The sequence below is a fragment of the Pipistrellus hanaki genome (assembly GCF_964339955.1).
Source record: "Pipistrellus hanaki genome assembly, chromosome: 4".
Classification (NCBI taxonomy): Eukaryota; Metazoa; Chordata; class Mammalia; order Chiroptera; family Vespertilionidae; genus Pipistrellus; species Pipistrellus hanaki.
Window position 1 is genome coordinate 61,164,215 of NC_140506.1, and position 22,966 is coordinate 61,187,180.

The following is a 22,966-nucleotide window of genomic DNA, read 5'->3' on the forward strand; positions in this document are numbered from 1 at the left end:
TAGACTCTAAACTGGGTCATCACTGTGTCTCTTCAGTATCTAGCACTTGTCTGACATAGATGCCAAATACGTATCTGTTGAAGGCTGCTGCCTTCACTAGACCTGGCAGCATGGATGGAGAGTAAAATGACTTAATCAGGGGGAGAGCCACGTATGCTGTGCCATATCAAGTTCTTCCTTGCTAAACACGTGTTTCTGTTTTATAGGCATAAGTTGCAAGCCCCAGGAGGCTACTGCTGCCAGGGTATCTGGCTCAACCTTTTGTCCCTCCAGTGCTGCCCTGCACCTCGGCCAAAGTTTCCATCCTCATGTTACTGTTTATTCTTATCCCTACTATAAAAGAGGACTAGAATCCCAAATAAAAACAGCCTCCGTTTTTCAATTGATCTCCTTTCAGATGACCGGCTCAAGACCCTAAGAGCCTCCGGAGACAAGGTTCAGAAATGGCTTTCCACGGAGAGGCAGAGTTCAGGCCCCAGCTGCGCAGAAGCCGCAGGAAAGTACCTGGAAAGCTACTTTTGTTCTGTGTCAGTGTTCAATCTGCATAACAGGCATAACGTGAGAACGTTTATGGTTGGAAGACTGTAATGGTTTTTTAAGTATTGAGTGAACAGTGAAATAACACGGAGGAGCACAAAACTCAGAGTCAGAAGGTGGGGAGCTTTGCCCCAAGCCCTTCCCTTACCAGGTGTTCTCTTAGGCAAATGATTTGACCTCTCTGAACCTCAGTTATCTCATCTTTAAATTGGGTGAAATGATACCTGCCTTGCCTTAACCCAGGATGTAATGATGTTAAATGAGGCAATGTTTAAAGAGGCACTTTGAAAACTGTAAACACGTTGGAAATGAGGTCTTTATTATTAATAATAGCACGGTAAATACTGGTGATGCTGATCATCACCTGTTAGTAAGCCTGATTTCTAAACCTGATGTGGGGCTCAGCAAGGCTCCTGCCAGGTGAGCAGCCCTGTGCTGGCACCTCGCTGTGGAAGCAGCCAACCTCTCCTTGGGAGGTGCCACCCAGGAAGGTGTGTCCGCACTGTAAACACAGGCGCTGGAAAACAATGAAATATGTAAATGAGTTATGATTACTTTTACTAGAACAAGCCGGGGAGTTAAGACTAAGTATAGCTGACAACAAGAAAAGATACTGCCCTTCCCTACATTTAAAACCTTTTCAAGCTTGGAAGAATTTGCATTTCAATAACAATGTGAGAATACCGAGCTATTCCCAGCGTTGCGAAGCTTCCTCTCACACACCTGCCTGTTGTAGGATCTGCGCAGGCAATTTTGTTGTCCTTTCATTCTTGGGAACGGATGTGTTTGGGCGATATGAGCAGGTCTTGTGTTCGGGACATGACAACATATGAAAACGAAAGCTCCACCCTCCAAGATATCCCATGAGATTTAATTAATCAACATAGTTGACATGTTGAACTTCCTCTCATCACAAATGAGAGGAAACACCTTGTAGATAAAAGTTGACTTTTTAATAGAAAACTGTTTCCTGTACTCCCGAACATCCCTTTAAAAGAAAAACAAATCCAAGAGATGTTTGTTACCTTTTCTCTTGGCTACATACGACACTACTCGGTTCTTTCTACTTTTGACATCAGTAGCATCTTCTCCTGGCTGGGCAAACTTGGGATCATGATGCTGGGTTGACTTTATTAAAATAGTAAAACCAGCCCTAGCCAGTTTGGCTCAGTGGATAGAGCATCGGCCTGTGGACTGAAGAGTCCCAGGTTTGATTCTGGTCAAGGGCACATGCCAGGGTTGTGGCCTCAATCCCCTGTAGGGGTTGTGTAGGAGGTAGCCAATCAATGATTCTCTCTCATCATTGATGTCTCTCTCTCTCCTTCTCCCTTCCTCTCTGAAATCAATAAAGATATATTAAAAAAAAAAAAAAAGTAAAATGATACTGCATGCACTGGGACAACCACTTTAGAAATTATTTTACATAATCACTACCCTAGAACACAGTACAGCAAACATTACAAATCAATTTAATTTAGGCACATTCTCCTTAAGATGCTTATAGATCGGTAAGCTTAATTGTAAAAGCAAAGCAATGATAATAAGCACACACTCTACTGCACTAGATGAGTTATATGCTATTAGTTTCATTATATAAGCTACAAAATGATTAGTCACGGAAACTCAGTTCTTAAGTTGGACTTAATTTATTATATCTAACTTTCATTAGAGCCTCTAGTTACAAGTTGAATGTAAATAGTTCCCTAACAATATAATTCAGCTTATTGATACTGTTCTAAAACCCATGACACAGGACAAAAGCACTTCCAACAAGATGTGAGACCTGTTTCCCTCCAGGGCCTACCAGAGTCCCTGTTCTGTATTTGTCACCGTGGGAAATACTTTTGGGCAAAGGCAATACCATGTGGTCCACCATCCCCAGTGTATGGCAGCGTTCATTTGAAGGGACTGAGGCACCACTCCAAGTCCCATCCAGTCTTTGGGAGGAATGGCCTTAAACCCAGGTAGAAGCCAGTAAATGTCCCCTATTTTGTAAGTAAATTACTTTAAAATTAAAAATGGTTCACCTGCCATTCCAACATACTCTGCATCTGTATTGACCCCTTGGGGGATAGTGCATTTTCCCACTCAAGGAAGGATGCAGCAAGACATTTTTCATACACTGACAGCCTAGTGTGGTGTGCATGGCAAGAAAACGGAAGCATGTTCAAGTCACTACCATTGGAAATGTTCCACCAATATACAGTGTGCCTTGGAGGCAAAGAGAACATCTTTAATCAGAAATCATTAAGGTTAATTAAAGTCCACACTGTATTGGACGGACATCCACACAAAAATACTGCTTGCTTTTTTTTAAGGTTCCATGTATAGTATCTTGCCTGACCTGACACCCAAGAACAATGCCAATCTGTGACTGTAGAGAGGACAGCAAACTGAGTTCACACAAAAAGCTTCTTCTTCTCACACCGAAGGCTTCTGATCGGAAATATGAGTCCCCCTGTTCTCTCCCACTCCATCCCCTCTCCCCCACCCTTAAAACAATGAACTTAGGAGAATACTATAAAATGTGCAGGACATATTTTCTTTTCCTGTCAAACAATTGGGGGTCCAAATGCTGAATTTAAAAATGCATGCTTGTTTTGCTTCATGGAGATATTTGAGGGGGACCTGGAGAAGGGCTGGGGGATAATTGCAGCCGATGGTTCAGCCAGACCACATGATCAAAAACTGCTGTGACATTTAAAAGTGTTTCTCCGCAAGGAATTCCCGTGCCCAGAAGCCTGGTGAATCCAGTAGCAATTAAGGGCATGTTATCCTTTTAATTTACTTCAAGTTATTGGCCTCTAAAATCAATCATTTAGTGTGGTTGGGTAAGGGAGGGGTCAATATAATAGGCACGTGCATTAAACATGCTTGTTGATCTGACACATAAAAAATGTGACAGGCTGGATATGGGGAAATTTGAACCAGTTGCTTTGAAGCTCACCCTGAAATGAAAACTAGTCATTTTCTAGCAAAAAATAAAATAAAATAAAAGTGGCTATTTTTCTAGATGAGGCCCATTTGTAATGAATTAAAGGTTTTCTTCTGAACCTGCCTGGATTTTCATCTGATGCTTGGCATGTCCAGAATTCAGTGCCATTTGCACCAAGTGTAAGATTATTTTATTTGACGTTTTAGTCTATGAGGAATTTAATGTCTCAGCTTAGACTCGTCGGAGTCCTTGAAAGTCCACCTGAGGATTGGGGAAGAAAACATTAAGAAGTGCCCCAGTAGTATGTGTCATACAGGCCAAATTTGCCTAACAAAGGAAGGCTGCGTTCCACATCACACATGAAGCACATGAACCCAGCTATTGTAGTATGTGGGTTTCCCTCTTGCAGCAATTTACTTCTCCAAATCTTTTCTTGACTCAGTCATGCAATATATGCACAACTGGAGAGAGCGTTTCCTAATCAACCCTTAGGTCACAAACCTAAACACAAAATAGCAAGATATTACAATGACAGAAAGGGGGGTGGGGGGGGGAGCTCCTATACTCAAGAGTTGACAAAGCAGCAGACCTATGGGCCAATGTTGCAAATACAGCCAAATGGTCTCTAGCTCCTCAGTAATGTGTGTCAAGCCTAAAAAAAATAAAGGTGAAACCTGAAGGAAAGCACTAAATGTTTGCATTGCCATACCCAGGCAGGGGATCCAGCACTCCTGAGGTCATTTTATTTATTTAACCATCTGCTGAGCCAACACCGATTTATGAAGCTGAAATGTTGAGCGAAGTCATGAATGCCCTCATTTACCTCCACATTTATAAATAGTCCTAAGGAAGAGTTCGCACCCTTGTGCTTTCTCGTCGAAAGATGAAAGTGACATCAGCCCCTGGACTGTAATTTTTTTACCAGCAGCAATGAGCAAGAGGCAAATCCTGGAGCAAATATCAACTGGCTGTGCACATAACAAGGTCCAGAGAGACGCTCTCAGAAGTTGCCTCTTTGAATGCAGCACTGAATTAGAAGAGAAGTGGTTTTCAGTTCTTTCAAGAGCACGGCAACTGCCAACATAGCTGCCAGTCTTGCAAGCCCTAGTATATCTCAAACCTTCCCCAAGACACCCCAACACTATCGGAGGCACTGAAACTATGGCAACCGAATAAGAAAGCAGCCTCCATGATTAATAGATGAAGATCCCAGCGACAGCGTCTAGCTGGGGCCATCATTCATGATGCGAGAAAAATTAGCACAGAATCCATCTCGAAAACCATTAACAAACATTCTTATAAAAATCCACCCAACTACCATTCGGCTACAGATACGCCAGTTTAGGATGCTGTAGACTACTCGGTTTCCATGGATTGCTCACAATGCTGAGATGAGCATGTTCTTAGCAATTCTAATGCTCTCATTTTTTTTTAGAATAATTAAAGGCTTGACCTACTGGCTTTCCACCTGAGTCTTTGAAGCCAAGGAACTAATGCATACAAACACCAAAATAAGTGAATGAAGTCGCGTGGCTCTCGGGGTAAAAAGGAGGAGACACAGTTGGTGCATTGTTGGGATGTTTTTCTGTGGAATGCAGTTTTTCATAAAGCTTTCCATTTTCGGGAAAGGAGCATTCCCACTAACCAGCTCAATCAGTATTCTCTCAGTTTCCTTATTCAAGGACAGCTGGAGTCACTGCAATATTAATGAAAAGATTGAATACGCTCCTTTAGAAAGGGTCAGGAATAAGAAAAAGGAAAGGAGCGTGGATCCATCACAGAAAGCTCGTCTGTAAAAGCCTTATATCACATTAAACCATAACTAATGTAGTATTTCTTCGCAGTCCCCAAAATGGTTATTTTCCAATGGTGTGTTTTCATTGTGTTCAGGGCCAGCTCGTGCTATAAATGCTTCAAATCTAATTATGGCCAAAGGCTTGGTCTTAAACGCGTGGGAGGGAGGGTAGAAAGGCGAAGAGAGAGGTAAATAGCATCTCCTGCTAAATTTTTAAGTTGGCGGGGATTCTTTGAATTAAATTTTCTACAAATGGCAATTATAGGTTAGTGGGAAACCACAGAAGCGCTGAGTCACAGTGAATGAAAGCCTCAGGTCTGTGGGCTGTATGTGGAAATAGCGAATACTAACAATACTTTCAAAGCCAGTTATCTCACCCACTGCTCCGAAGACCTGGCCCTTCAGTCTTTGAGGCATGTTAATTGCTGATTTATTTCTCTTTCTCTCTTTATATTATCTTTCTACCGTGTTTCCCCGAAAATAAGACATCCTCCGAAAATAAGACCTACTTACAGGTTTTCTTCTGAGTGAAATATAAGGCATCCCCCCGAAAATAAGGCCCCCCCTAGGCTAAACATGAGAGATTTGGTCCACTGATTCTGAAAGAAATGGAGTCACAAGAAATTCACCAGGAAATTCAGGAATTGGATTGTTATGATGATGTTTCAGAAGATGATGACATGATTGTCATTGAATAAATGAGTAAATTCTTGATACTGTAGGATTCACAGTTTGACTGGTTTGTGTTGACAACTACCGTACTACCATATCGTATACAGGTAATACATTTCCTTTATTTTCATTTAACAATAAATGTGTACCATATTCTTCTTCATGGAAAAATAAGACATCCCCTGAAAATAAGACCTAGCGCATCTTTGGGAGCAAAAATTAATATAAGACACTGTCTTATTTTCGGGGAAACAGAGTACTTACAAAATTTAAGAGAAAAAAACAAATTAGTCTCTCAGATGGAAAGAACTAATTCTAAGCCAGGAGAGATTCCGATTCCTCCTGCAGGGAATGTGGTGATGATGCCCATTGACTGCACCTTCTCCTGTGACTTTCAGAAGTCAGATTCTCCTCACGGATAAGAATTTGTGTGGCTATCATTTGAATCAAATTTCATGGCAGTATAGCAGTCAGAGTACATGCCATCTCTATTAAGGTCAGCTAACAATCACCTACATTTGGTGGGGAAGGTGATGTTTCGCTTCTGAGTGGAGGCAGATTCATGCTCTCCCAAATGGATTGCAGGTCTGCCCAGGGAAGAAGGACCCAGCACGTGTATGGCCAGCATGCAGACCCTCTTGCAGAAGTCAGTGACGCCTTCTAGGAGTCGTTCGGCAGCCAGTGTCTCCTATCACAGGTATGGCATTTGGGGTCCATCCAACTTATCACTGAACGGTTATTACCGGCTACTCTCGAATGCCAAATGTGAGCTCTTTCAGATTCTTTGGTGGGTTCAGATTGTGTGTTTTATCCTTAAAATGTTATTAAGTGAAGGGTATCATTGCTTTAAAACAACTCTCTTTTGGGCCTTACTTGGCGTGAGGCCCTGTGCTACTTGCTGTTGTTTTGTTTGTATAGTGTTGTTTTTTTCTTCTTCTATGCTTGGGGTGATATATCGACTTCCACAGTCAGAAAAAAGGATCGTGACTCCTCTTCCCATGCAAGTGACTCTTTCACATGCTTCTCCGCTTAAAACCCCTGACATGATGGCCAGCTGACCGTGTGAATGTTCATCTCTAGCCAAAGGTTGTTTCCTTTGCATCATCTCTTTATGCTACAGACGTGTGGCCATTTCCTTCTGCACTCTCCCCATCTGGGCACTCTCCATGACTACTGTCACCCAAATAAAAACAACACCTTCCCTGGCTGGGTAGCTCAGTGGGATGGAGCATTGTCAGGTGCACTGAAGGGTTGTGGGTTTGATTCCTGATCAGGGCACATACCTAAATGCACTGCATAAGGGAGGCAGCCAAACAATATTTTTTTTCTCTCTCTCCCTTCTTCTTTCTCTAAAAATCATTAAATACATGTCCTCAGGTGAGGATTTCAAAAAAATTTAAAGCACCTTATATTTAATGAATGTGTATAGTGTACCAGGCATTGTGCTACAAATTTACAGATCATATTCACTCTTAACAACCATAATAACATCATCATACTAGTATTTTATAAGTGGAAACTGAGACAGACAAGTTAAATAACTGGCTCAAAGTCAAACTATTTGTAAATGGCAAAAACTAGGATGAAAATCAGGTGCAGTCTGTCCACCTAAGAAGCATGACCTCAGCACTGCCTCCCTGTGACAGTCCCTCCATGTTATAAACTTCGCACCGCAAAATCTAATGAACTTGCCTGTGTGACAGCCAAGATCAGAACGTCTACTACTCCTAGTTCACCCTGATAGGTCTGTTCTACATTCATGCACATGTTGACATTAACCAGTGTAAAACTTACCTACGTAAAAACAATGCCCTCTCTTTGTTTATAATGACTGGGGGAGTTCTCCTCCCGTGACCTTGCTCCATTTAATGGTCCATTGAAAGCAATCTTTACTTGATGCAGTTGGCGTTCTGATTAACATGGCTACTATTCCTGTTGAATGTAGACTATGGGTTTTCAATGAATTTGAGGATATTGTTTAATTTCACAATGTGGTTTACACTAAAATGACATCAACACAGTCTAATCTTTCTTTTCTGATTTAGAAGACAATGGAGCAGGGTCTCTGCTAGGCCTAGCGACTGGGGAGGGAGGAGCTAGCATCAAACTTCAAATTTCCAGAGTGCATTTCATAGTTTACCACATACATTCACACTCCTGACTTCAGCTTATTCTTCCAGCAGTCCTACAGGGTAGGAAGCAGAGGTTACTATTCACATTTTTTGAGTAAAATAATGCGGAAAGGTTAAGATAGTTAAAGTCTGGAGCCCAGGTCTTTTGACTCCAAGTACAGGACCTTCAACAAGTTACTGTTATATTTGTACAGGCAGAGTTGTGGGTTAATAAGCACATTATTTTCTCCTGGTTGGTAGTTCAATTTTGAAAACTACTGTTAGTAAACTCCAAGAAAGCAAGAAGGTTCTGTGGCCAACAGTTAGAAAGCAGAACAAATGAGGCCAAGGTCAAAAGCTCAATCCCCATAAGTGTTGGCTGTCTTCTTAGCTCAGTTTCTTGGCAAGATGATTTTGCCTAACTCAGATTCCCTCCAGCTTCAACCAGGTGTCCCACAGATGTGTGTTCTTGGCCACAGAAGGGGACTGGGTGAGAGTGTGGGAATGAGCAGGCTCCAATCCATCACCAAGACTGGGAAAACAACCCACAGTGAATGTTCTACTAATGGTGCATGAGACATAGCACCTATGTACATGGAAGACACTGCTACACACACACACACACACACACACACACACACACTCACTCACTCACTCATGCAGGCAGAGAAATAGCTCATTTGATGGAAACACGGTATAGAAAAATGAGCAGACATTGCCTGGCTGGCATGGCTCAGTGGTTGAGCATCGACCTATGAACCAAGAGGTCACAGTTCGATTCTCGGTCAGGCCATATGTCTGGATTGCCAGCTCTATCCTGAGTGTTGGGTGTGCAGGAGGCAGCCAATCAATGATTCTCTCTCATCATTGGTGTTTCTATTTCTTTCTCCCTCACTGAAATCAAGAAAAATAAATAAATATGTATATATATATATATATATATATAGAGAGAGAGAGAGAGAGAGAGAGAGAGAACAAGCAGACAAAAGAGATAAAGACTAGTTGTTTGCAAAAAGAGTCACCATTCATCATTCATTTATTCAACAAGTACTTGTCCTAGAGGGCCTAGGATGTACCAGGCACAGGTTTAGGTGCTGGAGGTAGGGTAGTGAATAAAAACATAAACATGTCTACCCTTATGGCATTATGTTCTAGTGGAGGGCAAAATAAAGTAGGACAACATATAGTGTATTAAACTGTGAAAAGTGCTAAGGGGAAAAAATGAGGCAGGCCAGGGCAGTTGGAAGTGTTGAGGGGGGAAAAGGTGAAGTAAATTAGGTAGGTGATCAGAAAAGGTTTCGCTGAGAAAGTGAATTTGAGCAGAGACCTAAGGAATGTGAGGAATCATCATGATGCCATCCAGGGGCAAGACCCTGCCCAAGCCATAACAGAGCAAGTGCAAAGAGCCTGCAAAGGACCACGGAGAGCACAATGGCCCATTGAAGTAACCCCAAGGAGTGGAAGTCAGCGAGGTGGGGGCCCAAGTGCAGATCACGCGGGGCCACAAAGGCCACCGGAAGGACTTTGGCTTTCAGGGGAATGAAGTGGGAAAGCTGAGCAGAAGTGAGCTGATCTAGCTTAGCTTTTCCGCTTCGGGGATGGCATGGAGAAAAGACTGCAGGGGGCCCAGAGCAAAACAGGAAGACTGGCTGGGAGGCAGCACAATAACCCAGCGGGGGCGCTCAGGGCACTTAGCCTGTGTGTGGGCCCCAGCAGTGGAAGGCCTGGCGGAAGTCCGAATGCCAACAGCACTGCAGCTGGAGTGGGTGTGGACAGAGAAAGAGTCACAGATATTAGGCCTGAGCAACTCAAAGGATGGAGCATGCCATTTGCTGAGACAGAGAAGATTTTAAGAAAAGCATATTTGGGGGAGAAAGATCCAAAGTTAGGTGTTTTGAATGTTGACTTCTTGAGAGATAGTTTATTTGGGAAATATCAGAGTTTTGATTGTTTTATGTGACACTCTCCATTAGTATAATTAGAATAATTCTAAAAAAGTTTCACAGTAAGTCATCTGCTTCACAAAGCAAGATACTCTAGTGTTCTAGTATATCCTGTACTGGAATAGTCCCATGCTGAGAAGTATCCCGAGCTCCCTTCTCCCCTTGAGGTTTGTGTGGTATGGTATCTTATTTGCCCATTTCAAAGGGATTAAATGCCTCCCTCCCTCCCCTACCTTACCATATCCCCAGGAGGCAACCCTGTGGTTGCCAGCAGAGAATAGCTCAGTTGCTCTTGCAGCACATTTAAAGCAGATGAGAAAAGCCTTCACCCTGGAATAGAAATATCAGGGACAACTTGGCTCCCAAGGAACAGAGAGATGGATGGATGTTGGGAGGAGGGGGGCCCAGCAGGCTGCCTCCAGGCTGCACCGCCCCCTGGAAGTGAGAACACCCAGAGAACACCCCTCTGGGAGTTGGACAATTGTCCAAATCTAACATGGGGCGTGGGGGAGCGCAGTGCTAGCTACAGGCTTTCCCAGGCTTTACAGTGCTAATTAAAGTATTTGCAATTACTTTGGCTTGTCCTGTGATTCCTTTCTGCAAACAAATAAACAAAAAAGATGGGAGAATATATTACGTAGCTCTTGGCCCAGTAATTGTAAAAAAAAAAAAAAAAAAAAAAAAAAAGTTTTCCCCCATAATCATTCTTTTGTTCTGCTTGGAAAAGAGCTGAACCCACTATGCATACATAGTAAAGTATTGACTTACTTCCTTGTTCAAAACAGTATTTTCCTTCCATTCTATATGGGAGTGCAATTACCTATTTACTTTTAAAGCATGCTTGTTTATTTTGAATTTCATGAAGTTCTTAATTTGGGTGTCTTATTTTTATTGCATGAAGATAAGTCTCCCTGATTCTTGTTATTCTTCTCATTCAACACACTTGGCAATGTTATCTGCCTACTCAGAATGCGAATGTTATATTTTTTTTAATGAGAAAAGCATTCACTAGACTTTGAAAGAACTTGACGGGTGCAAGTTTGTGTCTCTGTGAGTGTAAATAAAGAGTTGTGCTTATTGCTACTTAATGAATAACCATATACTTGAAGGCATGGATTTTTTTTTTCAATAGAAAAAACAACAAGTCCACTGTAAGTGGAGAAATGTGAACCATGTGTGACTACTGAATTGATTCATTTATTCATTAGACATTTAGTTAATGATTCTTATGAATTTTTAACCTCTTTAAACTTAGATGTTCTAGCCAATAAGTATATTCTGCAGGTGGCTGCTTAGATTTTAGGTATCTGCTGAACATGTACACAGGTGGATTCCATGCATTATTGATAGAAAACGTTGGCCCATCTCTACCTGGTGGTAACGGCAAAACATAACACTTTGGGAAGATTGTCAGAAATAAGAAAAATGAACCAGGGTGCTTCTTTATATCAAGCTGAAAAAGGGCATTAACGCAAAAATGAAGTTTTATATCTGATTTCATTCCCTTTTTGCTTTCAGGTTTGTTTGCAAGGTGCCTCATTCAAGAATGTCCTAAAACCAGAATACTAATTGAGAATGGAGGTTACTCAGGATTTGAATAAAAGTTACCATATAAACCAGCATAGGTAAACCAAATTCCAATAGTCAGTGCAATTATTTTTTTTAACAGATAGTTTAGGTTAATAGGTGGAGACATGGTTCTGCCACTGTATTTAAGGTTAGGTTAATAATTAACGTTGGTGCCTGGAGTGGTTTAATCAAAGCTTACTGTAAATCATAAAACTGCTCCATGCAGACTAAACAGGGTCTGAAAAACATACAATTTTTTTTTTAAACACCCTGCTAACCAATTGGATAAGGTGTAAAAAAGTAAGATATTTTCATTCAGAATTGAGCACAGGCATCTTTACTTTTGGGAAAGAATAATAATTAAAAAAAAAAAAACAACCCACACACAACTAAATAGAGGAGTCATGTATCCCAAACCAAGTCTCCCCGCTGCCATCAGTGGCAACCGGTGGACTTAACGCCAAAAATAAGATATGTGTTGGGAGGAAAGCTGACAATTAACAGGATTAGAGAAAAGCAAGCAAAGGCGCTGGACCTTTCCACTGGGAAAAGGCTTTAAAAACCAGCGCTTGGGGGCATTCGTAGCTTTCCTGAGTCCTACTGGCAGGACACTGCAACTGGGTTAAAGATCTTTTCCGAGTTGAGGAAAAAAAAAAAAAAAGTTGTGCGAACAAGTGAGAGAACGTGTGTCGTGCGCGTCTGTGTGTTTAAACCTTTCATGGATCACATTCGGTAGCAGTTTGATTTCCATCCAGCATAAGCAGAGCGCATTCCCACCCTGGCCCTCCCCAACGCAACCACCTTTCTCCCAAGGACAGACAGACACAGACGGCGAAGGGCTGGACGGGCTGCCCACTGCAACACAGGCCGGCGACCATCCCCATCCCTTAGAGTGCTTGCTTTGGCGGTGAAGTCAGAGGTTCCCCTCTGGCTCCATGCACCCCGGGCTACCTGCTCTGTTCCTCCCTAGACTCCCGGGAATGGAAAGCCGCGCGCGCGCGCAGGGGGCTGAGATGCTGCTCACACGCACCCCCGCGCCAGCCGATGGTCACAGTGGCCGCATCAGCATCCCCAGTCCTGACCCTGAACTTGCCCTCCTCCCCTTGCTTGAGACTAGCACAGCAAGTGCAGCGCTGCGACCCTAAGGGGCCGCTGGTGCAGGGTGAAGGGTGGAGGGTGGAGGGTGGGGGAGTGAGGCGTGGGGGCGCCACTGTCTGAAGACGCCCGCACCCAGCTCCCAGCGGCACCCTGGGCTGTCCCCTGGCTTCCCTTGGGGGTCAGCTTCTCGCAGGCTGCACAAGTTGAGCCCCAGTCCTGCCATGCCCACCGCCCGTGGCTTCCAGAGAAACTTTCCAGAAGCGCCTGCTGGAGGGACCCGTGCTGGAAAAGAAGGAGGAGTCGCTGGGCGAGGGGGGCGGAGAGGGAGCGGGAAAGGCGGCTGAGTCCCGTTTCCTTTCCCGACACCCACCCGCTCCCTGGCTCCCCCAGGGCCGCTCGTGTGCCCGGGGAAGAGGGAGCGGACGTCAGGCTCCCGCTTTGCCCTGGGCACCGCAGCAGAGCTGAGAAGACACGGGGGAGCCTGGAGAACTGGCACTTCCCACCCCGGCGAGGCCAGGCAGGGCGGGTGGGCACAGTTGGGCTGGTCCCAGCGCCGCTGCCTGAGAGGCAGAGCTCCAGAACGTGAGCTCGGAGTTCGGAGACCCGGAACCTGGGGCAAGGGCAGAGCCCTTGTTTGGGTATCTGCTCTGGCCATCATCTCTTGCCAGATCTTCCCACCCTTCCACCTCCCGGGGACCCTCCTTTCCAGAGATCCTGGCGGAGGGCGCGGCGGGCACCCGCCCCGGAGTGGCAGGCTCCGTCTGGAGAGGGACAGATGCGGTCCTCGCTGCCCAGGAGCTGCAGCGGCGAGGGATGGGGCCTGGGGCGGGAGCGCCGCACACCCCAACGGGAGGAGACCACTCCTGGGCACTCGTCCGACCAAACAAAGCCTGGAACCTCTGGTGCCAGCGGCCGCGGGAGCCGGGATATCGCCAAGTGGCAGGGCGCGCGGGCGGGCGGGTGCCATGGCCATTACAAGTTTACACACTCCGCACGGAGCCCAGCCCAGACCCGCGCGGACAACAAAAGATCTTCTCCTCCTTCCCACCGTCTCCGCGGAACCCGTTCTCCCACCCCAACACCCAAACCTGGGGATGGACGCAGACAGCGCTCTGCCACCCACCCTCTTCCAGCCCCCGAGGGCAGAGCCCCTTTCCTGGCTTTGGCACCAGGACAGGGCGCTTCCGAGAATCCCACCCTCCTGGGGCAGCTCTGCTCCCTGCTAGCCCCAAAGTGAGGACGAGCCCGGTCCTGCACACACACCATCCCCGGGGCCAGACGGCCAGCCGCGCGGTCTTGGTCCCGGGCGGCACCGGGCGTTGTGCGCGGTGCGGGTGGGGAAGCCCGCAACCCGGAGCCCGGCGGTCTCTGGGGCTCAGGGCGGAGAGGAGCGGCCGGCGGGGCTCTCGGCTGCTTCCCCAGGGCCGGGCAATGCTCAGGAGACAGAGACAACGAGACAAAATAAAACGCCGGCATCACAAAGCAGCTGGCGCGTCCTGGCCGCGGCCCCGAGACCGCAGGCTGGAGGCGAGCCGCCCGCCCGGGAGGGGGAGCGCACCGGGGCGCCCGGGCCGTACCTTTTCGGTGCATCGACGGGTCGGCGGCCGGGGCTCGGAGCGGGCTGGTTCGGCGTGGATCCCATTTAGTAATCCATTATCCAGGGGATCTCCGGGCCGCGGGCTGCGCTCTCTCCTTCGCAAGCCTTTGTCATTCCTACATGTGTGCTGGTTGGTCTCTTTGGGGACGCCAGTCGCGGCGACTACTTTCTGGGATGCAAAAGCTCTGTGCTCATCTCCAAGGCAAGGCGGAGAAGGGGAGCAGCAGAAAAAAGAAAGAAAGAAAACAAAAAACAATAAGGAAGGAGTCCAATGTCCAAGAAACTCTTCTTCAGATCCAAATTCCACTTGGATTCCACTCCAGCGAGTCCCTTCGGTGGTGTCTGCGCCGCCGATTAACAAGTCATTTCAGGGCGGGGGGCGGGTGGGGGCTGGGGCAGGGGTGCACCCTCTAGCCCCGCTCTGCGGCCGGGGGCGCGGCGGTGTGCTGCGGGCGTGGCGATGCGGGCCGCCGCCGCTCCTAAGCGGACATCGCGGGCGGGCGGGCAGCCCAGGGAGAAGCGCCGCTGCTGCTGCGTCCCGAGCGCCCGGGCAGCCGAGTGCGAGGGGAGCGGAGTTGGCTGCAGCCTCACCCGCGGCCGCTCACTACTCCTCTGTCACCGAGAGGCCGCCGCTCCCGGGCGGAGCCAAGTCCCGGACTGGATTACGCGCACCGCGGACTCTCCTCCTGCAGCCCCGCCTCCTTTGGCTGGCTGCTCCGCCGACCCGAAGGAGAGCGATGGTGGTGTTTGTGCGTGAATGCGAGCGAGCGAGCCAGGGAGAGGGAGCCTACGCCGCGAGGCGGCAGGTGGAGATTGGGTCCGACCCACCAGGAAAGCTTCCTTCCATCGCGATCCCTGACCCCCCGATGCGCTCCGGGCAGAGGTCCCGGGGAGGGGGCGACTCCGGCGGAGCCCAGCCCTTGCCTCCCCCACCCTCGCATCTGCTCTAGCATGGGGGGAAATTAAAAAAAAAAAAAAAAAAAAAAAAAAAAATCCAGGGCAGTATTGATGAGTCCTGCTAACGGAGAAAAAAATAAATAGAAATAGATGTAGCGCAGGAGCGAGTTGCAAGAAAGGATTTGGCCATCGATTTTCTTAAGTGGAAAAGTTTTAAAGGGAACGGGGAACCTTTCTAATTCTGATGACTGCATCCAGGGGTAGATTCCAGGAGTGATGGACGCTCTCCGCACCCGAATGAATTGGACAGAAGCCGCCGGTGGGTTAATGATACACTTAGAAGACAGGAACACAGGTACGAGTGAACGCGAATATAACACGTGAAGAAGGCATGTTAAGTAAGCAAATAAACCATAGTACAAAGAATGGTGTTAATAAATGGTTTTTAAATTTAGACGTGTGCAGACTGTTCTTAGAAATAAACAAACTGAAGAAATAAGACGCAAACAATTCCGATGAGAGCCCAGTGGCTTCATGGAAGAAGTAAATCTCAACTTCATCCAAGGCGCTATTGTTAGGTGATTTCACGAAGAATGGTAGACACAGCCTTCCCCCACCGCTTGAACTTTCATTCGCCAAAAAAAAAAAAAGCCTTGCTGTCATAGACTTGTGCAAACTGGTCGGGCCAGACCCATTCCCCCAACCCGGCCACTGCGCGCTCCCTGCCGCGCCCGCGCGCGGTGCCAACAATTGCGCGCTTTGGCCGCTGTTTCCCCAGGGGGCTGCGCCGGATGGCACGGGCCACTGGGCGGCCACGCAGTTCTGGAAGCAATACTTACTAGCCAGGGGTCGGGCGAGAAAAGCGCTGGGAGGAAGATTGGAGCCGCGGTCGTCCTTGGGCCGAGAGTCCGCAAGTAAATGATTAGAAAACTACCTGTGCCCTAGTTGGGACTAGGATTACTAATCGGCTGGGAACCCAAGTTATGTACAGACATCTGTTCGCGAGAACTCACGGAGAATAAATGCACACGCGACAACACTATCCATGTATATGTTGTTGTTGTTGTTGTTGTTGTTTCCACAACCCACCTGGAAAAGGTGGGGAAATGGTAAAGGGGGAAAGTCAACCTCTCTGCTGTTCTCCAGAGCTGCCAGCAGGGGCCGCTATCCCCACCTTTCCCAGCCAAAGCTGCTACCGAGTCCGGGTGGTGGAGGGGGTGGAGGAGGGCGATGCTAGGTGCGCGCGCAGCCCCGGGGATGGGGGGCTGGCTCTGAGGGGGGCTGGGGCTGGGGCTGGGGCTGGGGCTGGGGCTGGGGTTGGGGTGGGGTGGGGTGGGAGCGGCGGGCTTGGCTGTGCGCTCCGCACCCGGGGTGTAGGCTGGCTCCCGGTTGGGCTCGGGAGCGGGGCGTTGGTGGCCAGGACGGCTCCATCCTCGGCTGCACCATTGAACGGGCAGCTTTTGGCTGGCGACGGCAGGGCAGGGTCGAGATGGATTCCTGAGCTCCTCCCTTCGCCCCTGGCGCGGGCCTGAGGCGGAGGATCCTTGCGGTTCTCCTAAAGGCACCTCCGTCCCGCCCCGGTCGCCGCCACGGCCCCTTGCTCGCTCTGCCGCTGATTTACATGCTAATTGTATCTGGGAAAAGTTCTTTCATTGGCAGAATTAGGCAGAGCAACCGAATTGTTTCACAGGCTGAACCAAATTAATTCCGAGTTTAGCTTCTTCCCTTGGAGAAACAAACAATTAAGCTGTCTTGTTTGCTTTGTGGGTATGTTGGAAATGCCGCACACCGAGTTTCAGGATATATTTTTAAAGGGAAATCATTTTCATTAATAGTTGCATTTTAATTTGCTGAGCCAAGAAGTGAGAAATTAAATTTACCTAATTTGAAGTAATAGAATACAAGAAGAAAAGAATTTGAGTGAACTTTACAAGGATAAGAAATACCACCCAGAATCTTCCTGGCACTTGTTAGATCCCCAAGTCTCACCACCCACAATTAGGTGCCCATCGTCCTGACCAGGTGAGATTACATGTCTGCCTGCCAGGGAAGAGATGGCTCCAGGAGCTGGGAGAAAAAAAAACAAAAACAAATAAACCAGCTACTGTATCACTCCTGGAAGCCCTCGGGGGAGCACCTGTGGGGAATAGGCTGAGGAAACCCCATGATGTCATCTCCCCTCTGTGCACCCCAGATGACTTCAGAGGACTGCCTTAACTTTTCAGAAAAACTGCTGCCCCTCCAAAGCTTTGGAAATCCGCAATCTACCCTGCCTGTTAGGGGAAAGAAAGCCAATGGGAGTGAAAGTATCAGCGTTAGAACTAGGTGGAAGGGTGGAAAGGTAGACTGCTTTACAGTGAAAGCAGCATGAAGCAGAGTGAGGCCAGCTCTGGTTCTATGACTTACTAGTTGGTGCCATTGGGCAAGTCACTTGTCTCTCTGGAGCCTCAGTCGCTTCACCTGTAAATGGGGATTCAGGTATCGCTCACTCCCAGGGATTGTGTGGACTAAATGAGATGGTGAATGCAAACCTCGTATCTAGGGGCTGGCACACACTGCGCTGTAAAAGTTAACTAGCATCCTTGTCACGCTTGCCATCCTCCACATCAATCTTACCACCGAGTTTTACAGGAGTCAGACGGAGGCACAGAGGAAAGATGTGGCTTGCTCTGTGTCAGTGCCGAGAGCTACCCACCCCTCCTCGTCATAAATGCTGGTTTGACCACACCTGCTTTCCCTCACGTCACCTGGAAAGTATGGAGGCAGGTTATGTAGACAGGTAAAATCACACAGGGTCCTCTTAAGGCTCACCTCTAGCCATCTGATCAGAATCTCTGTTTTAAGACAAAAGGGAGTAGTGGACTTGGAGAAGAAGGTTCTGTTGGTGCTTACCACTCAACTCGTGGTGAGCGTGAGTTCCTGGTGGACACTCTGGGAGTTTGGCTTGCACATCAGGCCATGATCAATCCTAATCAGGAAACCTCTCTGTATCTACAATTCCTTCTTCAAAGTCCCCTTCACCTCCTTGTCTTAAATCAGTGGTTATTAAAAATCCATCTGCACGTTAGAATTACTAAAGAGCAGTAAGTGGCACATAGCCACATGGTCCAGGGATTCTGATTGTCGGTCAGGGGCGGGACCTGGGCCTGGGTATTTGCTAAGCCCCTGGAAGAATCTGTGTGGAGTGGGGATGAGAACCACTGTCACAATGAGCTTTCCCAGCCTCTCCTGTGGGGCTCTTTATTGTCCCTCTTGCCCATTAACCCCAGTGTTGGGAAGTGAGGTCGGTGTTCCTGCTTCTCAGGCCATTCCTCCTCTCAAAAACATCTAAACCTCGGTAGACTCTGCCCTACAAATAGACATATCCACAGACCTCATTTTTATCCCACTTTTCAAAGACTTAGGACCAGGCTTACAGTCCTTTTACCACACCATTCATGGAAGTGTTAATGTCCACCACAGTACCCACCCTTTGCTTCTCAGTTTCTCTTCTGCCTCATCTACACTGACCTTTCCCTCACTCGCCTCTGCTCCACCTCAGCCCCCACGGCCACCCCCACACCAGGGCTTGCTGCTGAGCCTTATTATCGGAAAGGGCTGCATCTTCTAAACCACTAAGGCTTTCATCACCTTCTCCAGTCACCACTTCCTCTCATCCCAGTTTGCTCCTCAGGCACCCCTCTGCACTCATGCTGATCTCAGGAAGACCTCCAAGCCCTGGGTCCTGTCACTCTCTCCATCCTTCCACCCCCTCCTTCTTGCATTCCCCTCTCTACCTAGCACAGCTTCATAACAACAATCTCTCTCCAGTGAATGCTTTCAACTCCCCAGCTCCTCTATCTTTTGCTCACACCCATCTGACTAAACTGGTCCTGAATCATATAAACATCAGCCTACTCTGCTCTTGCAATGGGCAGCTGACACCACTGGAAACCAATGCAAAGCACATATCCAGTGGGGCTACACTCAAGTTATTGACTTCAGTTGGACCCTCAGCACTGCTTCATCATTTTTCCTTTCTCTCAGCCTCAACTTTCTCCCCTTTAACCAGATGTTTCACCCTCTGTGCCCCTACTTCCCTGGGGAAAAAAACAACAAACAAACAAACAAACAAAACATACGCATCAGTGGATCAGAGGGGAACGTGGCTTCTGTACTCATTTCCTACCTGTGGCTGCGAGTGGAGGCAGTGTCCCTCCTCCCATCTGAGGCCAGTCCCTCCACCTGTTCTCATTTACACATTCTCAGAAATTCTGTCCTATTGTCTCCTCACTCCCCCTTAATCCCCCCCCCCCCTCCACTCCATCCCTCATACCTTCCCACCCCCATGTAAACAAGCTTCAGTCTCTCATGTCTTAGAAACAGCCCTTCTTGGATCTTCTGTTGCTTTCAAGCCACCCCTTTGCTCCTCCCTTCTCCACCAAATAGCCTCACAGGTTGTTGACAATCACCATTGCCACTTCCTCCTCTCCCATTTCCTCCTTCCTGTCGGGCTTCTGTTCCCTGCTCCATTAACAAGTCTTTTGTTAACATCTTCAATGACTTCCAGGACAGTAAATCTAGTGGATGTTTTCAAGTTCTTATTTTGTTTGCATTCGAGGCAGTGATGAACACGACCGTTCCTTCCTCTGTGAAATACTCTTGGCTTTTGACTTCTACAACACATCACTCTCCTGGTTTGCCTCCTACCTCTCTCCATTTTTTACTTTTCTTTTGAGGAAATGGAAAGATTGAGACATTTCCAAAGAACAACATAACAACTCAATTTTCACCCTCCCGCCAGAATTAGCAACCGTTAATATTTTGTCATATTTGTTTCCGGCCTTTATTTCAAGCAGTAAAATGTGATGTATAAAGCTTAACTTTCTTATAAATCAACACCATCTTTCCCATTTCCATCCACCACTTCACAGGTAACACCATCATGAGTTTTCTGTGCATCCTGGTAATTCATTTTCTAGATGTTTACATGCACCATCTGTACTTAGAACCAACAGAGCAATGTGTTTGGTGGTTTTCCCCCCTAACTTAAACATAAATAATGCTCTCTTTACTCTTGCCCTCCAATTCATTCTCCAAACTGTAGCTAAAGTGACCTTTGCAAGATGTGTATCTGATCACATCACCCACCTGCTTGCCTTCCCAACCCTTCAAGCCTCTGCAACGTTTGGTTCTTGCTCATCTCTCTGGTCTCATCTCTCTGCCATGCTCCCAGCACTATCTCCCCTCTGCAGCACCACAGATCTTGGGAGGTTCCACACTGCTTTCTAACCACAGGCCGGCCCTCATGCTTCTGCCTGGGACACTATCACCTTCCTCCCTGGCTAATGCCTACTCATCCTTTAAATTCCAGCCCAAATGTCCCCTCCTCAAGGAAAACTTCCTTGTATTCCAGGATATATCAGACCCCCTCCATATGTGTTCTCAAAGTACCCTGCCAAATTAGTCCAAGTTAGCTCAAGTTAATTTGTCTTCTGTACTCATTTCCTATTTGTAGAAAGCTTCTCTTTCTTATTAGTTCTGATCTCCTTGAGTCCCAGGAATACATCTCTTTTCTTTCTCTTGCACTTGCAATACGTAGCAGAGAGAAAGAGCTTGGTAGATAAAAGAGGGGATGAGTTAGTGAAAGCAGTGAGTTCTTTTTCAAGGAAAAGTGCTTTTTCAAGTAGAAAAAAAAAAGATCTTTGGATGGGATAGGGCCATTTATAAAAAGGAAGAAAGAATGCCCTGACCGTTATTTTGAGATTCCAGTTTGAAAGATGAAAAAAACCTAGGCTTTCTACCAACATAGGACTTCCCATGCATGGTGTCTAATTTGCTTATTGAATAAGGAAACAAGGATGCAAGTGATGAGTAAATACCACAATTACAAAACAGGATTCTGGTAAAGAAGCTGCAGTAAGAATGTAATATAACTCCAAAAGACCAGTGGAAGGAGATAAAAGTGCAATTTGAATCCACTGGGAACAATCAGGAGCATCTCCCAGGACCACTCTCCCAGTGAGCTGGAGTGTGGGAACAGTGATTTACTGTCTGCCCGCCATGAATAGCTTCACGGGTGCTCTCTCTCTCCGCGTGGAACAATCACTGCTCTGTGCCACAGTGCCGCTTGGGCTCCAGCCCCTTCTGATATCAAATTATTGTTTGGGAAATGAAGAGAATGCTCGATTAGAAATAAGGTAATGAATGAACAATAAATGCTAAGTAAACCAGAACTCCATTCCACCCTCCCCCACAAAAGCTCTTTACATTTAATTGAAGACTTCAGTTATGTAATAAGAGCAGAGGCTGTCTCTGACCTTATTTTCATCTTTCTCTTCCAACATGACTTCTTTTAATTGCCCTTCCTACTAGCATTTAGACTTAGAAGCATCTACTTGGATATGAAATTTGTTTTAAAAATGCAGTTACCTAAATGTACTTTATACTTTTCATAAACATATGAGCCAGGTGATTAAACACCACTTTGGAATTTGTTATTTGGCCAAAGGAATGATGAAAAGTAAAATATATTTATTTTTTTGAGAGCTGTTTTTAAAGGCCCTGCTCCCAGGTGGTAGAAGGCCTCCTGGTACAGGGAATTGTTCTGGCCATGCTTAAATATAAAACTTCAGTTCAAGAGAAATTTCAGTTCTTTCCAAATCCAGTTTTTAGACTATGTGAGAAAGCACTGTATTGATATCAACTGAAAGACTTTTTCCTGGCTGTTTATGCTGAATATGTATTTAAGAGTAATTTTATAACCAAAGAAAGAGAAACAATTAAGGGTATTTTGTTTGCTTTAACACTGAAGTTTTAAAAGAACAGTGGCTTTAAACATCTAAATTTTGGCTGGATAATTGTGGACAATGAAAAAACTAAAAAAAAAAAAAAAAAGATATGCTTGGAAGGTTATAAAGCAGGTTTTTAAAATGAAGTATAAAAAATAACATTGCTGAATATAAAATTATCCTCTGAACTACAAACAACTATACAACACTAGAGGCCCAGTGTACAAAATTCATGCATGGGAGGGGGCCCGGGAAAGAGGGCTTCCCTCAGCTCAGCCTTCACCCTCTCTAATCTGGGACCCCTCAAGTGATATCCGACTGCCTTCTCACTATCCAGGACTGCTGGCTCCCAACTGTTTGCCTGCCTGCCTGCCTGCCTGATTGCCCCTAACTGTTTCTGCCTGCCAGGGTGATCACCCCTAATTGCCCTCCCCTGCTGGGTTGGTTGCCCCTAACTGCCCTCCCTTGCAGGCCTGGTAGCCCCCAACTGCCCTCCCCTGCTGGCCATCTTTTGGCTGCCATCTTGTGTCCATCTGGGGGCAGCCATCTTTGACCACATGTGGGCAGCCATCTTGTGTGTTAGAGTGATGGTCAATTTGCATATCACCTCTTTATTATATAGGATAAGATGATTTCCTGGTGTTTTAACCTGACTTTGGATTTTGTGCTGGGGCAAGTCTCTAGTTAATACCACTATAAAACACTGTTGACATATAAGTACCTGTATTTAAGAATATTTTCAGATTTTAGGTTGCAATTAGCTTAAATATTACATTTAAAAATAAATAACATATTCTTTGGTATGTCCCAAAAGTTTCATATGATTCAGTAGTCACTAAGGCTTAATTTATCGAAATTTAAGCAAGTGGAACAATTGATGTCAGTTTCTTTGTGAAACCTTTTAAATACACCTATATTCATAACCAGGTACTTGTTAATATAAACTAGAATGTTACATTGTTACATTTGAACTAAAAATCTACACATCTGTTTTCTTAAGAAAAATTGTATCATGAACTATATTATTAGGACTCATAAAAAC

At 46.4% G+C, this 22,966-nt stretch overlaps 1 protein-coding gene across 3 annotated transcripts in view; it reads right to left on the bottom strand.

Annotated features, from left to right (window-relative positions):
• The window catches only part of SEMA6A (semaphorin 6A), a 125,130-nt gene extending 110,253 nt beyond the window's left edge, over positions 1-14,877 (bottom strand). For all 3 annotated transcript variants that reach the window (XM_084882817.1, XM_084882816.1, XM_084882815.1), the window contains exon 1: positions 14,238-14,877. The gene's annotated coding sequence lies outside the window, so the exon portion shown is untranslated. The remainder of the gene's footprint in view (positions 1-14,237) is intronic.
• Between the last annotated feature and the right edge of the window lie 8,089 nt (positions 14,878-22,966).